Source organism: Lottia gigantea (assembly GCF_000327385.1).
Source record: "Lottia gigantea unplaced genomic scaffold LOTGIsca_13, whole genome shotgun sequence".
Lineage (NCBI taxonomy): Eukaryota > Metazoa > Mollusca > Gastropoda > Lottiidae > Lottia > Lottia gigantea.
Window position 1 is genome coordinate 2584716 of NW_008707425.1, and position 9356 is coordinate 2594071.

Genomic DNA, 9356 nt, shown 5'->3' on the forward strand with positions numbered 1-9356 from the left:
TAAGTCACAAGTTTTACGATTTCATCGAATTTGTACAAGATCTTCTGATTTCAACCAAGCCTGTACGATTGTTTTCTCAAAACTGAAAGAGCGTGGGTACTCTAAACGATTTTTACGAAACATAAAAAATTCCACCTTAGCACAGATAGCAGCTAAAAACAGACTTTATGCCGAAGTACCTCCAGGTTTAAGAAGTGCTCCATGTTTGCCCAGTAGATGCAAAACATGTCCCTTTATATCAGAAACTCATTATTTTGTAAGCAACTCTACGAATAAAAGGTACCCGATCCAGGAACATCAAACATGTGAACATTCGAATGTAATATATTTAATTTCATGCAAGAAATGCCCCAAACAATATGTAGGAGAAACTAAGAATAATTTACGAACTCGCTTTAATGCTCATAGGTCAGACATCAAATTAAAGAAAGGCAAGCCTGTTTCTAATCATTTGAACCTCGACGACCATTCAATAGACGATCTCACCCTAATCCCAATTGAGCGTATAGAAATTGACTTGCCCGAAGATGAAACTACCAAATTCCGTCAATCTAGGGAGGCCCATTGGATTGAGACATTGAATACAGCAAGACCTATAGGACTAAATATTCATCATAATGTAGGCATAGCACCCTTTGTTGTCCCGTTTAATACAACCAGCAATCGAGCAAGCAAGATAGTTCATGCCCACTATAAGAGCCTTCAAGAGAAATTCCCCCATGTCTATAAGCAGAAAATGATAGTTGCATATTCAAAAAATAAGAACTTTAATGATAATATTGTTCATAGTAAACTAAAAACAATCAGTACATAACAGATACTATACTTCTCGCCCATCGGGCGAGTTATTTTTTCTAATTTCAGATCAGAATAAGAACAGAAGAAAACCCAATATCAAGACCCTTAATCCTAATTTCTAAATAAAGTGTCTGCTCCACCCTAGGCCTGTACATTTGGGAGAATCAAACCCTCCCTTCCCCGAAATCTAAATAAAGTGTCTTCGTTGATATTTTAATGGAATTGTAAACAGAGAAATAATTTAATCCCAATTCATATTCTTCATTGCGATCAAGTTCATACTCATAATTTAGATGTAATTTAATGTCTGATTTTGTTGATGTTATAACGATTAATTGTAATTTTTATTGGACAATTTTATCATAATATTTTTATAATCACTTTTACTGATGATCGTTTCCTCGAGGAGTCTTTTTAATATGCAATTTACTTCATTATAATGTCTGTCTGATCGATGACCTCCTTTCATTGCCGCTAATATTATTTATAATCTATTAAGCAATTCCTCGTTGCCATCGGTTAAAAAGGTCATCTTCCTTACCGTTCGCGTCAATTCTTTCCATGTCTGTATTACCTCATACTTTATCATATTTATATTTATCAATAAGTTTCTGGTTTCATTTTTAATGGTGTATATTTTATTCAATTCTTATCATTCTTCTATCTGATATTTAAATTAAATGTTTTGCTTCTTCCAATAATAAACAGTAAACGGTTGTGTTTTTTCAATATGGATACTTATATTTACTCCAGTTTTGAAAAGATCTTCTTTTTGAGCTCATAGATCAAAACAGAAGATTGGGTGATTAAGTGCAGAATCTACATATTCAAACTGAGGTGGATTTCCCAATACTTCACACATACTTTTATAGTTCCTATACCATTAATTATCATCCTTTGTGGATGGAGTAATTGTTAAAGGTTGGTTAGGATATTTGTTGTTTAATCTTTCTTAGCGGATTATAGGATCTTGATTTTGATTCATTGCAACTCTAAAGACATTATTCTTATTCGTCTTAGAGTCTGGTAAATTCTTGAAACCAACCATTAAATATCTTGCTGGTTTAATAGTGTTGGCGATTGGCCAAGTAGTGGATGCTCCAGTTAAAGTCATGCTACCTACGGTGATACTGTTGTCAGCATGATATGATATACTTATAACATTGCAACTTGTAATTTCGTCGGCATGAATAGGCAAAACATAATTATCACTATTTTTCTTGTTTATTAGGTAGCTAGTATTTCTCTTCGCTTGCCTGTCTTTACTTTTCATAAGGGTATAGCATACCTAAAGTTATTATCACTTTTCTAGTTTCTGTGCTTATTACCTGCTACAGAGCGGCCATCTTATTTTATTTTTCAAAGTCATTTGTATTCATTAATAAGCTGCCAAATTTGTTTCGATTAGTAAAATAATTTGTTTTATTATCAAAATATGTATTTGTATGTTACAGATCATATCTAGTTAATTTCTTAATTTAGGCATTGGTTATTGATTTTAGAATATTAGTTCAAAGTATCAAACTTGTCACATTTCCTGACCATTCAATCAGTTTTCCAGCATTGATTTAAATATGTATCTCCCAAGACAATTAAGTTTAAATATCAGTCACATGCTTCATTCTCGTTTCTAGTTATATGGATGGAGTTATACCGGTATATGAAGTTGGACATTCGTGATTTCTAATTTTGCATTTGAAGCATTCTCTCCAAAGAATATCTGTGGTCCAGTATTACAAAGCAGACCAGGAACTACCACATTTTATACGTCTTGCTTCAAAGTTTACATCCAAACACATCTTCCTTCCACCATTTTCACCAATGAAATTATTCTTTGAAAACTACGACATGCTCCACATAGTACAGAATTTCATGCAGTTCACTGAACGTGCACCACATGAAAAAAGTGTGTTACGAAAGTTTTTGAGTGATATCATGTCGGAAATGATATGTAGATTTCAAAAATAAAAAAATTAGCAAAATCAACCAAAAAACGTGCAAATACCGCCTTTGCAAAAATGTTCCAATTTATTCATTAATAACATTGCCACTACAGAAGGTCTGTTACTGCAGCTGATGAAGCCTTGGCTGCCTGTGGAAAAAAGAATTAGAGCCCTACGCTTATCGGAACAGTTTTTTGTTACGCAAACAAATCGCTTGACCATAAATTATTAAAAGCAATTCTTACTCTAGTAATATTGTATTACAAGAATATATACCCCTTATGTATCTTTCAAAACATGTCAATGTTATGATACAATACAACAAGTGTTTTTGAAAAATTAAAACTAGATTATCAGAATGGCTATTTTTGGTGTGCTTAATTATATCGTTCTATACAACATTTGACATTTTTAAAATGTAAATCTATTGTAATAATTGTTGGAACTGACCCTCATATCATAAAGCAGTATTGTTGTCATTTCTATTCATCATTAACCTCTGATGTAAAACTCTGAAAACGACAAAGCTATTTTCGTTATTATCATTTTTCACCTCTTAATCGCATAACATTATTATTGCCTGAGAGATTGCATTACAGTTAAATTGCATGATGCTTAACTTAATTAATTTTCAATTGTTTATTTAGTCAGAAGCAAACATCGTACAAACATAGACATCATGTGATAGATTAGGTCAAGGGTTTTAACCTGTGTTCAGGTCATGAAGGTCACGTGTATAACTTGGTGAAGTCAGATTGCATCTGTGAATATTGAAATATTTTTATTCAGATAAAATTTTGCATGAATCACATAGTGGTCCCATTTAATGCTCAACTCTGAAATCACCTTTCCTACTTAATTTCAATTTGATATACGATGGAGTACGGTACTGGAAACGAAGTACATTTTTAGCTTGTAAAGACTATTAGGTACGATTCTTGCCTGATTTTTACCTAACTTTGTAAAATTATTCAGTAATAGCGGTGGTAAGTTCAAAAGAAATATATGACTGAAAGTTGAATATTCCATATTGGTAAATGTTACAGTACTGTCAGATATTTGGTTCAAAATCAAAGCTGCCAGCTGGCGTTTCTTATCTAGCCTGGCAAGCTATCTGCACTTGGTCAAAATCAGAATCGAAAGAGAAAAAGGAATGAGAATGTTGAAAAAGAGTATTTTAGGGTATTCCCTAAAAAAGCAGAAAGAGAGCATTGATAACTTTATTGTCCTAACAATTGTGTCCAATCTTATTTGTTACACAGGAGGGTACCTACTAAAAAACTACCATACAGTGAATGTAAACTTACTGTAGAAGAAGGCTCTTTGGTCACAGAAACCAACATTTTATTGTCATTTCAGGACATACCAGCATGCTACATCTTCATTTGGATCTTTGTATGTGCCCTGTGATTCTTTGAGACAGGTGTTGGAAAGAATTGATAATTATTAGTGGAAAGGATTCCCAAGCTAATTTGCATTATAGGTCTTTTAATGTCATGATGAGCATGTCTTATGCAACGAGCATTGTGACGTAGGCAGTATGTATGTTACATCAATGATTAAGCTTTATCTCAGGTGTAGACTACATTATTATTTTAAATTTGAAACTAGGAATTATGTTCTTGGCACTGGGAAGAAAAACAGAAAGGTACGGGTGTTAATGAATCAATGAAGTGTAATATTTATTAATTCACTAAATGTTTGTAATGTTTCTTTGGGCCGTGTGCTGCGCTCGAACTTAACGCAGTCAGACTTCGGGTAAAGTCAAGTTTCGTCTGAGTTCGACTTTGTAACTAATTCATTTCGGTATGCATGGCTTCAACTTAAACTTATCTTTGCTAAGTTTAACCACCTCTGTGTATGTACCAAAAACCAACGATAAATCAAAGTATTATAATTTAATTTCGAATATATTTGTTAATAGAAAAAGTGATTGATACATTTTTTAACTAAAATTTTGATCGGACACTTACGGACAGCAAGAATTTGGCATGTTTCTCACGTGCTTTTCCGTGGGGTCTTTACTATAAATACGCATCAGGGTCATTACAAAACTTAATTTGATTGATTATTCAAAATGTCGGAAAATATGTCGTCGCCTCAGAATACCAAGAAGAAGCCACCCCAACTTACTGTAATTGAACAGGAATCGATGTAGTTTGTGAGTTTAAGGGTGTATTGTTGTCGAACAAAATGATATTCGTTCGATACAAAGGAAGGAAAAGGCGTGGAGAGAAATAGAGGCGAATTTTTGTTCCATGCCCACTTTCTTTAAACGAGATCACAAGCAACATAGCTTCACTTTGGCTCAACCGACGTCAGGTTAGTTTACGGGATACAGTCCTCTGATTATACATAATTTGAACTTCTTAAATTCGCAAATCCAATTTCAATAAAAAGATATTAATATGTCACTTCGATTTTGACAAGTGCTATGGAAATTTCGAAAGAAGATAAATTACGAGACTGATTCCACGTTTCGAAAGAAGTTGCATATGAATGATTCGAACTGTTACGTAGCACTTTACTTTAAACAACCCCTTTTGCATTGGTACTGAATTTTTCATAAATATATGATTATATTTTAGGTAGCTCATTTAATTTTCATTTCTATATTCAACACAGGTTCTCCCGTATTAACGCGATCCACATCAGCATCAGCCATTGTTACCAGTGGAACATTGTGTCCAGATACAAATACAGTTCCAACACAGAAATCATCATGGGTTCCATGTGTACAGCCAATTGTTCCAATTATCCCCGAAAACGGCGTAATGTCGTAAAAACCTCGTTGTATTGTTTTTATTTCATTTTCATCTGGAATCGTACTTACCTCAGGCCTATGAATAGCTATAGCCCTTGATACCAATTTCACTCTTCGGGAGACACTGGATTGATGAACGCCCATTAGCATACCAACGAAGACATACCAATAACTGTAGTAATGGTGGGATATGTACAGTTTGGTCACATCGATGAATGACATCATTTCAAAAATATGCAGAACGCCATCCTTTGGAAATCTGAAGCGTTTCGTAAATTCACTCTCGTCTAAATCTTCCATTGGATTTGATCGGTCTTTAAATCTCCTCTCCACATGGTAAATATCTATAATATCTATGGTGTAATTGGTTGAAATAATCTTCCATTGTCACAATTTCACTCGCAAACGTATATAAAGTACGGCTAAAGTCTGCTACCACCCTATCTTAAACTTTACTTTAGTTTTGTCCACAAAACGCTCGAGTAAAGCATGACTTACATCAAAGATCGAGCGCAGCATACCTAAAGTCTGACTTAAGCTCGACTTTGAGTAAAGTATGGCTAAAGTTCGACCGCAGCATACGGCCCTTAGTATCAGTATTATGGTCAGTTGTCTGCAACATTGATACTCAGTTGTCTGCTACTATCAATGTTGCTGTGGAAAATCCTGGCCATGTGCTGGAACTGCAAGTTTTTTTTTCTGTAATCAGAAATGGCATTTTTTTAAGACCATTGTTGGCATCTGAAATTATTTAGATGATGCTTTACCAATAATATTTAAGAATAGTTGTATTATCTCTTACAGATAGATGCGATACCCCATCACCATTAAATATTTCACTAGTTTCCACTGATATTGTCTCATTATTCATATTAATATAAACTCATAATTTCAGGCGATGAGAAAACATCCTTGCAGTTGGCCTTGAGCATGGATAAAACTTACCACCCCCCCCCCCCCCCCCTCCATAAAAAGATGGCACGACCAGCAGCAGCTTTGTATGCAAGTACAAATCATTGTTTGTTGTGCATTCACATTTGGTTCATGTTTAGTTCATGAGAATTTTAAGCAAACTTTATTGTATCGCATCATAGCTCGTTCTTAACGAATGTCTTGATACATGCAAATAGACAGTAGATTGTGTAAAAAAAAATATGTGTATCTGAAAGATAAAGAATTGTGAATATTGAGCACACTGGAAAACATCAATTCTTTTCCCAAATATCAATATTTGACGAAATTCGATAGATTTACAAACAAACAAAAGTCAAAAGAATACCTCAAGAAATGTAGTCTGTAGTGATCTCAAGCCAAATTTGAATGGACAGAATGGGCATATAAAAATCAAAAGAATCCACAAAGAATTGTTGCTTGTAGAGTATGCAGGAGTTGCACAATATAGCCAATAGAGTGAAAACGCTAAGTCGATATTTCAGGGAAAAAATATTAGATAGGGATCATCCTCATAATGACATTGTAGTATTTTGATGTTATAGCCCAGTTGAATAACCTTTGTTACTGACTGACATTTCAATATACGTCATAAAATTATACATTGTTACAGTTTATTCATATTTCACAGTTGTTAAGGCATTATTTATTATAACTTCCTGTGAATCATCCAATCACATGTGTAATAGTACAGTGGTGTAACCTATTTTCGTGGATATAAGGATTCAACACCGAATTACGTCATAGTTAAAAAAACGGAAAATTTTTTTTTATATCTTAGATGTTTCCTCAGATATTCTATAAAATAATTAAAATTGGTTTATTTCGATTTCCTTTATGAATCCTTCACTTTGACCCATATTTCCTGAGCAACCAACTCGGCAACGGCGGCAGAATGCGTCACCTATTTGAGTGTACAATGTTTGATCTATAAATAATTCTAGAAAAACACGTTGTATGGATACCGGGTGAAATAATTAACTTCTCTTAGTATTTATCTTTAATATCAATTCATTATAACTATTACCTTGCTTGAAACTACTGAATTCATTCTACTAGCTGATATTGTAGAGAAAACCAATGTTTATCAAAACAAATTAATGCCGAGACCGCGCACGGTCGCTCATGTAAATTATTAATCCACGAATAATAGGTTTCCACGAAATTAGGTTACTTGACTGTAGGTCAGTCAAAGTTTGCATTCTTTAATTAAACATGTCTTTTTAACTATCAACTTATTAATTAATTAAAATTAGCTGAAGTTAATTTGTTCATTATTTAATAATATATTGAGAAGCAAATATATTACAATGGCGACGAGGATAAATTAACTTTCTGTGAGCAAACAAAGCAAGCTGGTAAGGATTATAATGCATTGGTGGAGATCTTAACGAAACATCTTAATCCTATCCTATTGGAAGCTGTGCAAAGACTTAAATTCAATTCAATAGTACGTAGAGATGGAAAATCTATAGCACATTTTGTTGCAGCATTGAGGCATCTGGCTGAAGATTGCAACCAAGGTGCAGGTTTGAATGTAGCTATCATGGATTGTATAATCTGTGGAGTCAATGATGATAGAATACAAAGAAGATAATATTCAGAGAAGAATATAACACTAGGGAAATCCATAGAACTCTCACTGGGAATGAAGGCAGCAAACAAGAATATTGAAGACATTCGATCTGGTGTATAGAAACTTAATGCAACTGCGGTTAGCCTAAAGGAGACTAATTTTTGAATACGAAACGGAAATTTCTTAACAAACCTCAAGAACATGATCGTGGTCATAGTTCAGGTCAGGTTGATTCAAGAAAAGACTCTGATGTCTTCGCTGTGATGGTAAATATTATGCAACTGATTGTAGATACAAAACTACAATTGTTACATATTGTTACATATTAAGTGGAAATGTCAAAATTCATCAGTTTCAGCAGATCATATCGAGATCAAATTGCATTAGATCAGTCTGTGGATATAGATCAATAAGATGATATGATAGAAATATCACAACCAGTGGTTGTAGCCAAGACTCAAGTACATCAGATACCCCGATGAATAGTCAAAAGAATAAACGTGAATCAACTCCTGCAAAACCAGTTGACCATCACTTGACAGGGCTAAGCCAAAACGTTTTGATGATGTGGCATAACCATTCCTCGACACTTGAAAAAGGATCATATTTCGAAAACCGGTTCGTGTCAATTGCGTAAGTTTTTGTTTTACTTGTTATAATTTTTTCACATTTATACCAAAACCAGTTCAGACACTGAAATACATTCTTACCCCGGTGCCCAAAATCCATCACATACAATCAATCCTGAAATCATACGACCATGATCCCATACCTACTACCATTATTCTTCATGTAGGCCTCCACAACCGTAATCAGCTATCAAAAACCTCCTTTAACCAGAATTTAATCGCTACAGCCAACAAAACTTTCTACCCATTTCAAATAAAATCTCGAAGAAAGCACAACAGAACCTTAGCACCCTCAATAACATGACGATGGAGTCCAGTATCAACAGCGTAACAATCTTACCACCCTACGAAGAAGAATTCGAACCAGTTGATAATCTTCATTGGTCTCCAGAAACAGCAAACAACATTTATTTGTTTTGGATACACCAGCTTCAAGCATCGAGTAAGTCTTTTAACTAATTATTGGGGATAAATATACTGAAAGGCCACCGCTAGGCCAAACTGAAGTTAACTTGAGCCGCAAAATTCCCACACTCCTTCAGCATTCAATCTTAGACCATGGACTTAAGTTTATTCCCACACCAAAGATAGCTAACTTAAATTATCTCCAACCATCCATTAAACGATTTATACGAAATCTTAGCTGCTAGAACAATGTTTATTTCTAAGTCCACGGGCCACTCAGGCCGCTATCC